At 40.7% G+C, this 16,202-nt stretch overlaps 1 protein-coding gene across 2 annotated transcripts in view; it reads right to left on the reverse strand.

The window, feature by feature from the left end:
* The window catches only part of LOC144270066 (schwannomin-interacting protein 1), a 389,770-nt gene that overhangs the window by 141,157 nt on the left and 232,411 nt on the right, over positions 1–16,202 (reverse strand). The gene's annotated exons all lie outside the window — the stretch shown is intronic.

Consider the following 16,202-nt stretch of genomic DNA (forward strand, 5'->3'; position numbering starts at 1 on the left):
TGCTTTTCTTTTCCCCAGTGATTTATTAAGTGTGTAATACAGCCTTTCTGTGAAATGCAGTATTAACATTCCAGTACACTAAACTGGCTGAGAATATACTGTATTTTGTTTGGTTTCGTTCTAATTGACAGTGACAGAATTGAACTTCCTAAGCAGCATTCCTTTATTATTATTTTAGTAAATGTGGTGCCTATGAAAGATACTGGCTGGATAGCTCTGTAGACCAAAGACATAGATTCACTCACAAAGCACATATCACACACACAGGGCAGGCCTCCTTGCGTGTCCCAACAACACACTTCAACCCTACCATGGAGGGACCATCCCTACTGTGAAAGGGAGGTTCTGTCTCCATGCATATTTTCCCTTCTTGTTCCCTCTGCTGAGACTGACAACCAGAGTACCATTTGTGGGGACGATTGACTGAGACTAACTCATTTCACATGGCTACCAAACAATCTCCAGATGGCAGCAGCTTTCACTCAACACTGGCCTGGGCACTGATCTGCACTCAGCTGTAGGTAGCCCCAGAATGGAGCTCATTGCAGGACTGGGGCCTTGGGCTTACTCTGAACCAGGAACCTACAGTCAGAAAAATACAAAAGGAGTACTTGTGGCACCTTAGAGACTAACCAATTTATTTGAGCATAAGCTTTCGTGAGCTACAGCTCACTTCATCAGATGCTGTAGCTCACGAAAGCTTACGCTCAAATAAATTGGTTAGTCTCTAAGGTGCCACAAGTACTCCTTTTCTTTTTGCGAATACAGAATAACACGGCTGTTACTCAGAAAAATACATATCTCTTAACCCCAGGGTCATCCAGCTCCCCTCCCCTCATTGACTATTTAAACCAAAGAGCATTCAAATGGCTTGACATGAGCAGTCTACTATGTCCTGCATATCTGACCATGTTTGAGCTACGTGGGTGGGGCTGAGCTAGGGAAAGATAACATTCAAAAGGAGGCAGCAATTGTAAATTAAAACCAAAACCAAAATAACAACAAGAAGAACATGAGGCTTGCTCATTCACACAGTTCAGCCACACAGGCAGCTGTGAAGGCAATCTGTATTATGCATGCCTTTCTTCAAACACAAAAGGATACACTTTTCTAAAATGTATGTGCATAAATAAGAGCTGCCTGGGGGCAAATTTAGGTTCAAAAACTTTCCCTCATTCATCCCTTTGTGTCATTGAACAGTAAACAGATTGCAAATACATCAAGGCAATGAAAATATTATCTATTATCACACCTAATAGCTGTGCAGTCATTCCAAGGATGATTGCTATCTTTTTCACCTGCTTTGTTTTACAAATCTTCAATATACAATGGAAGGATTTTTAAAAATAAATTACCAGATTAAGATTCAATCTAATTATTATTGAAGACAAGTTTGCTACTAATCCTGTAAAAAACCAAGAAGTCGCATGATAATAAAACAGACATGCCATACAAAGTTTAGAAAAACAAAATACATAATTACAGCACATATATTTATATGTGTGAGTGGAAAAAAAAATCTCATTCCTGATGCTGGATCATACTTTGATTGTAACAGATGCATCTTTTTATATTTGTTTTCTGCATAAATCTACATATTAGTCTGAAAGCTACTGTATGTGCTTTGTGTTGTCTCAGTTACATCAATCATTCCCTTTTCTGGTTGATAGTTTTTGAGTTTAGGGCTTGATATTGTAATTCTTATTTACACATGTAATCCTTACTTATATGAGTAGTCCTCCTGAATAGTTTTTACAGCATCATAAGTGTGCATAGCATTTTACAAGGGTTCCCTGATCCTGCAAACCTTGAAGTAGTTCCATCAGAATGAATGGCATGATGCAACTAATCTCATGACATTACCACCACAAAGCTCTTTACTGAGGTTTGTTAACAGTTAAAATACTGTCCTACCTTTAAATCTTGGCTTTCTGTATACATTGACACAGTGTTCTAAAAGCTACTTTATGTACATATTGCAGAACCTGTACATTGTCTTCTTTCTTCATATTAATTGTATATGGATCCATCCAAAATAATATTTTAGTTGCCTCTGGGACCATGTAAAAAGAAGAGCAGGTGTTTCCCCTGACCATATTTACGCAGCTGTTCTGATTACTGAGCAGTCAGTGCTGCTAATTAGTACCAGTTAGGGCACTGAACTTGACTCAGACCTCAGTTCTATTCCTCGCTCCGCAGCTGGTCTGCTGTGTGACCTTGGGCAAACTGCTTCACCCCTCTATGCTTTTATTCCCCAACCTTTGTCTATCTTGTCTATTTCCACTGTAAGGTTGTTGGGGCAAGGCCTGTCTCACCCTATATGTTTGTACCGTGTTTAGCTCAAAGAGGCCCAAATTGAGATAAGAGTTGTGACGTTGCACTCTGTATGATTTTATGAAAATATGCTAATGAGTGTGAATATAATGTAACTGGAATATGCAAAAGGTCTCTTGCAAGGTATCATTATAAAACTTATAATCCACTGAGTGTGGTTATCCTATTTGTATAAATGTATCACTCTTGTGTCTGAAACTAGAAATATGAAATATAACTCTGAGGGCCTATTGTAATTATGCAAAGTGAGGGCCATTAATGGTGGTTTGGAATCTTGATGGCTCCCATCAACCAGGACAACTTACTGTGGATGGCTCTGTTTGCAGGCAGGCCTTCCTGTGAATCATGCTGGGAGGAATGAAGGCTTGGGGTCTCACAGGACATGTGACCATGTCACCTGGTAGTGAAATCCATCTTAAACATAGGTTTCAGAGTAACAGCCGTGTTAGTCTGTATTCGCAAAAAGAAAAGGAGTACTTGTGGCACCTTAGAGACTAACCAATTTATTTGAGCATAAGCTTTCGTGAGCTACAGCTCACTTCATCGGATGCATACTGTGGAAACTGCAGAAGACATTATATACACAGAGACCATGAAACAATACCTCCTTGAGCTGTAGCTCACGAAAGCTTATGCTCAAATAAATTGGTTAGTCTCTAAGGTGCCACAAGTACTCCTTTTCTTTTTATCTTAAACCTAGTGCTTTTCCACTGGGGGAGGGGGGAACCAACCCAGAGAGACAAAAGATTCTCGCCTTGTGCCAAAGCCATATAAGGGTGTGGAACAGAACAAAGGGGGTGCAATCATGAGAAATCCCCTAGCTACCACCTGAGCTGGAACAAGGGCTGTACCGGGGAAAGCATTGTGCCCAGACTAGGAAGGCGTCCAGTCTGTGATAGAAGCTTATTGAAACATATGAGGGTGAGGTTTTATCTGTATTCAGTTTTCTTACTGTATTAGGCATAGACTTCCGTGTTTTATTTTATTTTGCTTGGTAATTCACTTTGTTCTATCTGCCATTACTTGGGACCACTTAAATCCTACTTTTTGTATTTAATAAAATCACTTTTTACTTATTAATTAACCCAGAGTATGTATTAATATCTGGGGGGTGGAGTGGGGGGGAACAGCTGAGCATCTCTCTCTATCAATGCTATAGAGGGCGAACAATTTATGAGTTTACCCTACAAAAGCTTTATACAGCGTAAAAAAGATTTATTTGGGGTTTGGACCCCATTGGGAATTGGGCATATGAATGCTAGAGACAGGAACACTTCTCAAGCTGCTTTCAGTTAAGTCTGCAGCTGTTGCGGGAACGTGGTTCAGATCTGGGTCTGGGTTTGCAGCAGACTAGCATGTCTGGCTCAAACCTGAACCCCCAAGCTGTCAGGGAAAGCAGGATCAGGGGTAGTCTCAGCACATCAGTTGGCAGTCCCAAGGGGGTTTCTGTGATCCAACCCGTCACACTAGTAATAGGTGCAATCATAACACAAATAATATATAATACCAGAGCAGGACCTTGAGCTAGTGTAACACCAACAGACCCTGGTCGTTGGCAGGCAGGATTGAACCTGGGCCGTAAGTGCATGAGCCTCTACTGCATGAGATAAAAACCATATGCCTGTTAGCTAAAGCTGTAGAGCAGACTCATTAATCTCTCTCTAAGTGGTCTCGGTGCCACTAGATGGGACAGAACACGACACCCAGGTATGTGGATTACACTAGCTCAGCACTAGCATTGTAGTCCTGTCAGGCATGTCCCTTCAATGCCTTTCACTGCTGCTTCATATGAGATCCACTGGAGAGGTGGAGTCAGTAACGGGTCCAGAAATATCCTTGGCAGCTGATCAGCTGGTGGGACACCTGACTGCCTTGCCTTGTCCCCTTGAATCTGGCTTCATGTCAGGGAGAAATCCCTTCTCACATCACCATTTCGTCAGTCTGAACCCGGCTCCTGCTTCCCCTTCCCTCAATGAGCCAGCTGACAAGGGAGGCCAACTAAATGCGAAACGTTAATATATATATTAAATTGCAGTTTTAGCAGAACCAGATCAAACTCCCCACATTTTACTCCTTGTTTGTGCCCTAAACACAAGTATTACTGGAGCTCCTAACTCTACCCCACAGTAGCTGTCAAATGGAGGTCAGCTGACTCAGGCTCCTGGGGCTCGAGCCATGGAGCTAAAAATGGCTGTGTAGTCACTCGGGTTTAGGCTGGAGCCTGAGCTCTGGGACCCTCCCATCCCACAGGGTCCTAGAGTCCGGTCCCCAGCCCAAACCCAGAAGTCTACACAGCAATGAAATAACCCTGCAATCTGAGCCCTGCGAGCCCGAGTTGGCTGGTTTTTCTTTGCTGCATAGAAATAGTCCAAATAGCTCCAATCAAGAGGGAGGTTGTTTCTTTTTAGACTAGAGAGACCTAGGACAAAGAGTCATGCATGAAAACCCTGGGAACAGTCAAACTCAGGAAGGAAGCTAAGGCCAGAGATGCTGGAATTTTTTTTTTTTTTTTTTTTTTTTTTTTATAGTGCAGGTGCTGAGAGCCATTGAACCAAACTGTAAACCTGTATATGAGGGAAACCACTTCAAGCCAGGGATGCAGGAGCAGACCCCAGTACCCCTAGTTCCAGCACCTATGGCTGAGGCTGGTGTTTATATTCTGTTATTGGTTTTGAATTGCTAATAATACCAAATCCCAAGCAGCAGGCAAGATTATACACTAACTCGGGGCATATGTGCTTTGCTGGGCTTGTGGCAGGGATTCAGCTGGGTCAGAGTCCCATTGTGATTTGAGTTATTCTCTATGTATAAGGTATTATGTGGGCTAGATTGTGGATGGCTCAAAAACTCTTCTTAGAAGTTGGTGTACCACCTTGCAAATAAGTGTGGGGAGAGTAGGATAACAGACCATGGAAGTCAACAGGAAGCTTTCCATTCATTTCAATGGGCTATGGATCAGACCCCAAGTCTCCTGGATGCCTACGTGCCTGCAGATCAGATCAACATAGCTATTTACTTGAAGTGCGAGGCATGAGGGTAATATTTTGCAATTTAAACCAGAAAAAATTAGAAGTATAGGTATTGAATATAATTATGTTATTGAACTGTGAATGTCTCTCTTCCACTTTTTATACTCTCATTTAATGCTATTGGTGTCAAGTTAAATTATTTTTAATTGCTTTTATGAAAAATATCTGATATACTAATGTTTTTCTCAAAAGTAGCTGTTGGAACATCATTCTGGGAAAGAATTTCTTTTTTTCTTCACTAAAGAGTTTTAGTTAATGTATGTGTATGGCAAATTGAAATGACTAAGCTAGTAATTGCTGCATATTATCACTGAAGAAGGCAGACATGTCCCGTTACAATAATGATCTTCCTCTGCTTTTTTTGTTGGGCGCAGCATTGGTGTTTAAGTTTAATACTATGTTCCTCCTACTACTCCATATATGTCCAGAGGTCCATAAATAGGACAGAGAACAATATACTTGCCTGATAATGAGACTCAAACTTTCTCACCATTGATTCTTTTGAGCCACAATTGGGAGTACATGCTGCATGACTGTTGTATCCATTTTAACAGCGATCCATCTATTTGCCCAGCCATTAGGGTTGCTTGTATACAGGGCAGCTCCAGTATATGCTTTCTGCTTCTGCCTACTACATCTACAGAGCACTATAGCAATTCAGAACTAGTATTTAACTTTATCCTGAAACTGAGGGAATAATTCCAGTATGTGTCTTCTTCTTGGAAGACTACCTCTGTTCTTTCTTGAACTGCATAGTTTTTCCAGTTAGCAGCAAAATGCACTTCTACTAGCCTTCCAGGAACTGTACTTCCTGGCTTGACTATTACAGATATCTGTTTGTCATAAAATATAGTGAAATGACTTTTGTGTGAAATAGACCTTGTTATTTCGGCCCAGCAATTGCAGTTTGAGGCAAACAAAATTAACAATTCCATACAGAAAAGTAATTTGGCATATTTCACTGATGAACAGGAAGAAATTTCAACTTGAAGTCAACTGTCCTCCCAAGATTAGAAATAGTCAGACTCCAGCTGGCCTGATGGAATTTTTGGTCACATCAATGTATCAGTTACCAATGGTATCCTGCTAGGATCTCATTACCAAAAAAGCCCCCTCTATTTATTTCAAATAACAGGAGAGGGTGATGAGGAACGTTTAGGTGTGGCTGGGTCAGAAGTGGAGGAAAAGTTTGTTTTAAACTAAACTACTCTTTCTTCCATGAAACCAGCAACCCTTTAGGCTGAAACACTTGTAACTAATTTTGTACTGTAATGTATTTGTACATTTGAGGAACTATTCAGTGTAGTTATATAATGAAGTATGTGTTGAAAGTGACCAGAAAGTTGAAGATAGGTGAGGTCACAAACTGTTGCTCAACGGGCATCCAAAGTCATGAGGTTTAGGAGAGGGAGAAGAGGCTTAGAGGGAAGAATTTTTGAGTGCTTGGGACCCAACAATTTAAATTAACCTCAGTGCATTGTATGTGAATCACACTGTACTCCTGGGGGAATTCTGTGCCCTGCAATGCAGAATTTTGCAGAAATTAATGTGCACGCAGAATTTCTTTTCCCTAGCCGCCACTAGGGGCACTGGACTTGGCAGAGCCCAGCTTGCACATAGAAGACACTACTGTGGGGAGAGAGAGGGAGCTAGAGGGTTCCTGGCAGCTGCAGTTCCCAGCATGCCCTGAGGAAAGGAGAGGGCGGCGCACAGGAAACTGTGCAAGCCTGGGACTGAGCATCAGGCTGTTTCTCCTTCTTGATCCCTGGGCTCTGGGTTGGAGGGGGATGGGTGTCTGGGCAAAGGGAGCCCCCCGCAGCTGGGCTCTACGGGAGGGAGGGGACGTGGGTATCTGGGTCGGGTGGGGCCCACAGCTGGGCTCTGGGGGTGGGGGAGAGAGAGGACGTGGGTATCTGGGCTGGGGGGGTCACAGTTGGGCTCTGGGGAGGAGATGGTTCGGGTTATTGGCTGGGGGGCTGCATGTGGGCTCTTGGGGGGAGGGATTGTGGGTGTCTGGCTCCTCGTCTGGGCTCTGGAGGCAGGCACGGGAGGGGACAGAGAAACAGGAACTGGGTTGTCTTAGGGGTTTCTTTAACTCTCTACTCCCAGGGGAATTTGTGTGTGTGTCTGCATTGTTACAGACATACTTGCTGACAGGTATTTTGAAATAAATTACCAAAATAATTGAAACTGGCATGATTATGTAGTGTTATTTTGACAAAATTTGCAGAATTTTAAAATATTGTGCACAGAATTTTAAAATTTTTGGCACAGAATGCCAAAAATGCTAGGAGTAACACTGACTATGTTCAATAAATAAAGAACACGCAGAAAAAGCATACAAAAATGTAACAAACAGTGGAAATAGTAGAGAAGCTGTATTTAAAAAAATTCCCTATATTCTCTTACCCTGCTTCTCCTGTGAAACTATATTTCATAGTGGAAATATGTACACCAACTCTTAGAAAACTGGATTTTTCAACAGATTTAAAACAATTCAGGAGCCAAATCCCAATAAAAATAAGCCATGCTGAGTGTGAATTAGTGAATGACTGGTGCATTTCTGTGCTTTCAGCCTTTAACCTCAGAACACACTCTTGTTGTGCACCAAATTGCTAACAAACACACACCCTGCTGTGGCTTATTGATATACTAAATCACAAAAACTAAAAAACAACAACAACACAGAACTACAGTGAAACCATGAGTGTTATTGTATTTCAATGCACTACCATTTTATGCCCCAGATGGCTGTGAAAGACACAAGTGGACAATTCTGCCAACCCTAATACTCACAGTGTAAAATACCATTCAATGTGAGAAAGGGTTGCTCAGTCTGTTCCTAAATTGGGAGTGTAGTGGCTATATATACACATCATAGTGCACCATCATCTGGAAGTGGGCCATGGGGAGCTGCTAATGAATTCAAACTCTGAGAGGAGAATTGCACTGTCTCAGTTCAACAGTTCTTGCTGACTGAGGCTAGGTTATAGCATGTAGCTAAACAGAATACTTTGTGAAACACCATTTACTGTCTGACTGGGTGATTGCAGCCTTCAACAGACACCAAAAAGTTTCTAAAAATTCAAGAGTACTAAATCACAGAATTCCTGCTTGGGTCAGAAGCGGCTCTTGAAGTATACTTGTATTAATTATTTCACACCATTTTCAGCAGAAAAGTGATTTTTTAAAAAAATCTAAAGCTCATTTGAAGGATTTCTTGGGGAATATTCAAAATACTAAAAAATAAAACTACCATCTCAACAAACTTAACACTGAGTGGAATTGTGTGACTACACTCCATAACTCTCTTATTAGAGGTTATTATATATTTTGTCATGGCTAGAGTGATGTTTCCCCAAAGGACATTTTTCTACACCTTTTATTTTTGCTGTGAATTTTCTTTGTGATTCACAAACACCAGATCTAGCATGTCCGCTTCTAAACGGTTGCATTTTAAAATATCTTCACAAGAATGTTAATTAGCTGTGAACACGTGTTAAGCCAGTTTTGTAGGAAAGAGCATGACATTTTCAGACACTGGTGAGTTTCCAAGTGTGGGGGGAGGGAGGAAGGAAACTTCTGTTTTTTATGAAATCAGGATGATCTCTGTCCTGCACTGTATCATGGAACATAAGTCTATGGCCTCCCAACATTTTGACTCCATATGGCTAAATGCAGTGCCTTGCATAATGACAGGTTTCAGAGTAGCAGCCGTGTTAGTCTGTATTCACATCCGATGCAATGAGCTGTAGCTCACGAAAGCTTATGCTCAAATAAATTGGTTCGTCTCCAAGGCGCCACAAGTACTCCTGTTCTTTTTGCGAATTCAGACTAACACGGCTGCTCCTCTGAAACCAACATTTTTAGTGTCCACTGTCCAGTAATGCTGCTGCTGCCTTGGGTGGCCAGGTGAAAGTCCGGTCAAAAAGGGGACCTGACAGTGTCCGGTCAGATCTGCTGACCGTACACCCAAAGTCCAGTTACTGTGAGCAAGGGAGGTGGGGAGGTGCTGGGTCATTATCTGCATCAGCCCCTACTAAGCTGGGGCTGCCTCCTGCCTGCATCAGGTGGGTGCAGCTCCCAGCCCCGGCTCCTCAAGCAAGTCCTTTCCAACCCGGGCGGGAGATGGATGGGAGGGGAAAAGCAGTGAGCGACGGGGGGAGGGGAGAAGAGGAGTGGACAGTGGGTGGAGCCTTAGGGGAAGAGGCAGGGCAGGGAATGTTCGGGCACTCCTGCTGGAGTGTCCGGTTTTTAAATATAACCAAATTGGCAACCCTAGTGTCACCTCCTTGGCACTAATAAATAATAATATATCATTTTCTGTAAAGAGTGCTTTATATGCTCCAACACTAAGTAGCCTTGTGAAGTAAGTGTTATCCCCACTTTACAGATGGGGAAACTGAGGCTGAGAAGTGAAGTTACTTGGCCAAAGCCATAAACAGTAACAGAGATGGGAAAAGATCTCAGGAGCTCCTGATGCCTAACCCCTTAACTGTTCTTTACTCTGGATCATACTGCTTCTCAACGACAATCTCAGAATCTGATCCAAAATCCACTGAAGTTAACAAAAAAGACTCCAATTTACTTCATTGATCTTTGGATCAGGCTCAGGGTCTTGTAATAGGAGACAATATCCATGAGTGGTCACCATGCCACTGCAGGTAATCTCTCACACAGTCAGGCTCGCCGGGGATTAAAAGCACAACACATCTTATCACTGGCAAGAGGGAAAATGTATAGCAGTGTATTCAGTGTGTTCTCTTCATAAAGAGAAGGCTACCCCCATATAGTAACTTATTTACAGCACAGCAGACAAGGTAAATAGGTAACAGAGAATACCAAAACTAAAGAAACCCTGATGAACTCCTCCTCACCAACAGCATCTTTAGCAAATATTTCTCATGTTCTTCTTTCAGTGAGTGCTATTAACATAATTGGGCACATTAAAGGCAAATCAAGGGAAAATATCTTACAGTTCCATAAGGCCAAATCCTCCACCAAGAAGTTTTTTTTGGGCTGGGAGCCAAGGAATTCTATTCTCTGCCACCCAGGTTGCTTCTGTATCCGGGCTAGAGCAGACCTGCTTTGTTTGTGTTCTTCCTTACAGGGACAGGGAAGCAGCAGATCCACCACACTCTCTTCAGTCCCATCCCCATTTACAGATACACAAGAAGCTACAACGGAATATGGAGTAGGTGTGCAGCCTTTTCTCAACTCTTGCTTGGCAGCAGATCAGAATCAGTTCCACTGCAAGAGGGTCACCTCCATATTTGAGGATGAAAGGGTGAAGTTTTTCCCCCGGATGAACAAAATTCAAAGGGACCCACTTAAAAATTTAAAAACTAGTTACCATAACAATAGGCCATAGGAATAGTAGTGAACTCAGCATCTGGACTCCAGGATAGTAGTGAAAAATAGAATGTAGGCTGCCATGATCTATTATTGCAGAAAGGAGGTCTATTTCTAATACATGCACTATTTAAATGGAGAGATTTCTAGCTAATCTTAAACCATAACCTGCTTTACTCAGGCAAATTCTCATGCATAAAACAATGTAATTATTAGCTTTTAATTGCATATTCATTGGTAAAACACAACAGATGATGGGACAGAACAGAATAGGAACTACATGCAATAACTCTGGTGCTACTCTATGGCGACCATAAAAAGCTGAGTTATTGATGGATGGTGAAAAGATCCAGTTAGATTGTAAATGGAGGTATGGCTTCGAGGTTGAATCAAAGCTAAGGTTTTGGCTGAGATCTGTCAGTGCTGACATCTCACAAGCTGCTCTTGTGAGATTTCAATTAATTCAAACCCCAATGAGAGGCCCTTTCCAATCCTGGATACAACCCAGAACTAAACCTATATTGGAGGGCTTGGGTCTGGAGATTCAAATGCAAACCCTCTCACAAACAACAGAAAAAAACTTTAGCAAAAAAAATAAGTGGGGCACATGAGAGAAATTCCAATTCCTCCGAGGTTAAACTGAATTGCTCTGACAAGAAATGAATGATATTAAAGACACAGCAGAGAGATGAACAGAGAAAATAGTGGCCAGGACCTCATCAGCATAACAAAGCTGTCTTAAAAGGACAGTGTGGTCCAACTGCAGAACAGAGCAACTAGAATATCTGGTCAGAGCTAAAACATTCTGGAACTCTGGGTATTCAAGATGACGAAAAGTTTAAAGGTTCTATCGGAGCCTGTGAAAAAAAATCCGTAGGCTAAAAACTCAGTCTGAATATTAGGGAAGATCCAGTATATCTTGAACAATGTGTTGTCTTGTACATAAGACACCACAACAGGCGGTACAGTAATTGTTACATTATCTGAGTGGTGGGAGCCAAGAGAAAGACTCCTGTTTACAGGTATGAAAAAAGATAATCACTGACAAACTCAGTTAATGTTCCCAGACATAAACCTGGTGGCACAACAAAGAAGAAAAGCACTTAACACTATAAAGAGAGATTTTATTGATGAAGGTCTCTACCTCAGTCCTACTCCCAGAAAATCTTCAAGTAATGTACTCAGAAAAGACTATTTATTTTGGGATGTTGTCTCAGCAATGCAGTAATGAAAGAAAGCCAGAGAGAAAAACATCTTGGAAGTGGATGGATCTGACATTACAATGAAAACTTGGAAGAAAATCAAAACTAAAGAAACTGAAGAATTTTGCATGGTCGGTAACTCAGTAAAATAAAATGCCTTGAATAAGAACACCTTAGAGGTCAATTTTGCAAACACTTAGGGCCTGATTCATGGTTACCTTACACTACAGGCTCTTTGCCCAGACACTGCTGCACTGGCCCTCAAGGCAACACCTCTAGCTCAAGAAGCCCTCACGTGAACCTCCTCCATGACCCTTTCTCTCTCCATCTTGGAGGTGTCCAGAGCAGGCTGAGATTGTGGGAAGGGAAATTCTTAAACCCTTTGAAATTCTGTATCCATTTCCTGGGAAACATCCCCACCAAGAACATGACTAACTTAAAGGTAAAGGTTACTAGACTGAATTTTCCACCAACACAAATGATAAAAAGCAAACAGGAAATAAGCAACTCTGGTGTTCAACACCCCCTCTGCTTCTCAGCCTCAGCTAATATGCAGCCTTCATCCTGCTCAACCAAAATGCATCCTTAACTGAGACCATAACTCTAACACAAGCACAACACACAAATGCAGCTTTAAATACTGCTTAAAAATTCATACCCACTTTGAACAATACCTAACATGGACTGCCCATTCACATACACCTTCCAAAACATTACAGAACAAATCACAGCCAGCATTTACTACTTGACCATGTCTCACCAGCACACAACAAAAAACTATGGACAGCGTAGTTTATGAAAGCTGCATAAACCCTACATTAATACACTGAAACAGAGGACCACATCGTCAGTAAATGTGGTCAGAATTCAAGAGTGCCCACTGGTTGTTCAGGATGAGGGTAGAGATATGTTGAGGGCGAGGTCCTTGTTTTTACAGTTTGTGTTGGTAGGCATGCTACTGAATTACCTTTGCTCAAAGTTAAAGTTTTCTGTGTCCTCCTCTAATGCACTATCAACATCCTAACTGTAATAACAGTGAAATTAAAACCATACTGCAGATTATCTAATTCTTTCATTACTGCTTTGTCTACTGAGTTTTTCTGATATTTTCTGATATTTGCTCTTTGCTTCTTCAGGTGGGCAGCAGCAGGTATGTTCTCCAAAGCTGAATTGCCCATGTTCTAGTTTTAGACCAGCTGTTGCCACAAGGAAGTTTAAAAAGCTTCTCTGTATCAGCAGCGGTGATATATTAAGAGCATTGCTAGATTGGTATTACAAACTCAAACTCATTCTCCTCCAGACATTCCAGGATAAGATCTTGAATAAACCAGCTCTATCTATTTAAATACCTTAATAATCAGCATACCAATAATCAGCAGTTCAATTATATAAGGATTGGTAAAATTTAATCCAACTCTTAATAGCTTTATCTCTTTGGTTTACACAGCTGTTTCAAGGCAGGAACTTCATCTTTCAACTACTCCCAAACTGCAAAGTAAGCAGATTTCATATTTTTGAATGTGCTGCAAGAAAGTGTGATGTCAAAATTTGCATTGCTTTGTAAGGAAACTGTTTAGTATAGATTGGCACAAAATTATACTTTAGTAATGCTCGATCCTGTGTTATATGAAAAGATTACTGACGTAATCATTTATGATCTGTCAAGGCCATAACACGAATGGTTAGTACATAAGTAAAAGTAAAGCACAACTGTAACAGCTTTCAGAAGTGAATTATGTATAAGATGTACCTGATCTAGATTTGCTTGAGGGAAAAAATCATAGCACCTATTTACATACTTTCTGTATGCAATATACAAGATTTTTTTCTCTAATTCTTTCTTCAGAAAACATATTCATAACATCACTGTTGCTCACTTTGAAATTGTCACTGAACTGAAATCCATACAACCACACTGAGAATGCCTATACCTTCATAAGTCTGTAGTCTCAAGCAATAAATTAAGAGTCTGATTCTCAGACATCACAGCATCTACAGCTCCCATTGACTTCATATGGAAATGTGGATGTTCAGCATCTCAAAAATCAGGTCTTAAATGTATACCTAATTTTCAGAGTGGGGGAAAAAGATGCTTGAGGGAATTTTTAACAGAACATGGATCCTTTCCAATGACTGTTTGTGGCTGAATTCAGTCCAGATTGTGTAAAGAGTTGTCACTTTGGATGGGCTATCACCAGCAGGAGAGTGAATTTGTGTGGGGGGGTGGAGGGTGAGAAAACCTGGATTTGTGCTGGAAATGGCCTAACCTGAAGATTACTTTAGATAAGCTATTACCAGCAGGACAGTGGGGTGGGAGGAGGTATTGTTTCATATTCTCTGTGTATATATAAAGTCTGCTGCAGTTTCCACGGTATGCATCTGATGAAGTGAGCTGTAGCTCACGAAAGCTCATGCTCAAATAAATTGGTTAGTCTCTAAGGTGCCACAAGTACTCCTTTTCTTTTTGCGAATACAGACTAACACGGCTGTTACTCTGAAACCAGTCCAGATTAGTAACAGCTGAAGAATTTTGCCATCTCTTGGCCTATGTGAAAGGAATTGAAACGCCTATGTGAAAGTCCAGTTCCTGGAGGATCAGAAGCCAAATAATAAAGATCAGCCTCACGACTGCCATTTCTGTTGGCAGTCTTAGCAGATAAGTCAATAGGAGAACGGATATGAAGCTGAAATGCTTTCTCATCCCTAGAGGTAGTTCCTGCACTACAATCATTGGCTAGTACTTATAATCACTTAAAATCTATCTTTCTCTAGTTAATAAACTTGTTTTATCTAAACCAGTGTGTTTGATTAAAGTGTTTGGGTTTGTGTTGCCATTTCCAGTGCTTGTTCTGTGGAGAGCTCTTGAGACTGAAATCATCTACCCATCTAGAACTTTCAACAGCAATACATTCATAAAAAATTAAATATTGACAATATTATTTTTCTTTAACACATATTACTGCCTCGGTATTACTTCCAAAATATTTTTTTAAAACAACATAAGACATATATAACCTCATTCATGGAACTCACTGCCACGGGCTTGAGGCAAAGAGTTCTGTAGGATTTCAGAAATGATTATATATTTATATGATTAGTAAATAAATCCCCCAGTTACATTACAGATGATAAAAATCTATAAGGGTTATACACCCGTATGCTTCCCCGGACATAAAACCAAGTACTAAGTGTCTGGACTGTGGAAGAAATTCTTCTGTAGGCCTAGTATTGGATGGTCCTTTATAACATGGAGCGTGTGTCTTGCTGTGAAGCATCTGATATTGTCATTGTCAGAGATCGGTCTTGTGTTGGACCACTGATGTGATCTAGAATAGCAATTACAAGATCTCTGAAATCACGGAATAATTGCAGCATTCTAGCAGTTACTACTTTAAATGCTTGGCTGAAGTGGGACATTAAACACATGCTTAAATCCCATTTAATGTAACTTAAGCATATACTTAACAGCTTGGTTGAGTTGGGACCTAAAATATCTAGTCACAATAACTGGAGTTAAGGTTAAAATAAGAAGCCTTATACATATCAAAGCAGCTGAACACAATAATGTTTAAGACAGTATATCTATATAGCAATGGTTTTCTCCTCATCTGAAAATATAGATAGAGGTTATTGAAAGTTATCAGAAAATTTCAGCTTCCCTGGGTCTTTGATAAAGGCATTCTGTCTTTTTAATGAACAAATAGAACTGGTTTGCCTAGTTAGTCTGGGTATATTTATATCTTAAAAGTAGGATGAAGCTTTAGCTGCACAGTCTATCTTAAAATAACAGGGACAGCTGGACCTTAAGTACTACTCGTTACCAGGAGACTGAGCTATTGTATTAGATGTGAGATATAGTTATATGATTGCTAGTTTCTAACAGAACTCTTTTGACATGAAATTCTTAAACAAAAATGCTATGAAACTGTTTTAGATTGCAAACACTATTCCATGTGTGTAGTTTGTGTGTACAAACACTGAAATGCACAATCAAGATTTTCACATCAAGAAAAACCTTTAATTTGAATGAGACAAGTGGTTATAGGTAACATAGTTTATTGAATCAACTTCTGCAGGTGAAAGAGACAAGCTTTTGAGCTACATGGAGCTCTTCTTGCTTGAAAGCTTTCATGAACAGAAATTGGTCCAATAAAAGATATTACCTCATTCACTTTCTCTCTTTAATATTCTGGGACCAACACCGCTCCAACACCACTGCAAACAACAATGGAAGATATTTAATTTTAATGGAAGTTTGTGTCTAAATCTCCTGAAATGCTTTGAA

This window comes from Eretmochelys imbricata, chromosome 9, assembly GCF_965152235.1.
Source record: "Eretmochelys imbricata isolate rEreImb1 chromosome 9, rEreImb1.hap1, whole genome shotgun sequence".
NCBI classification, from domain to species: domain Eukaryota; kingdom Metazoa; phylum Chordata; order Testudines; family Cheloniidae; genus Eretmochelys; species Eretmochelys imbricata.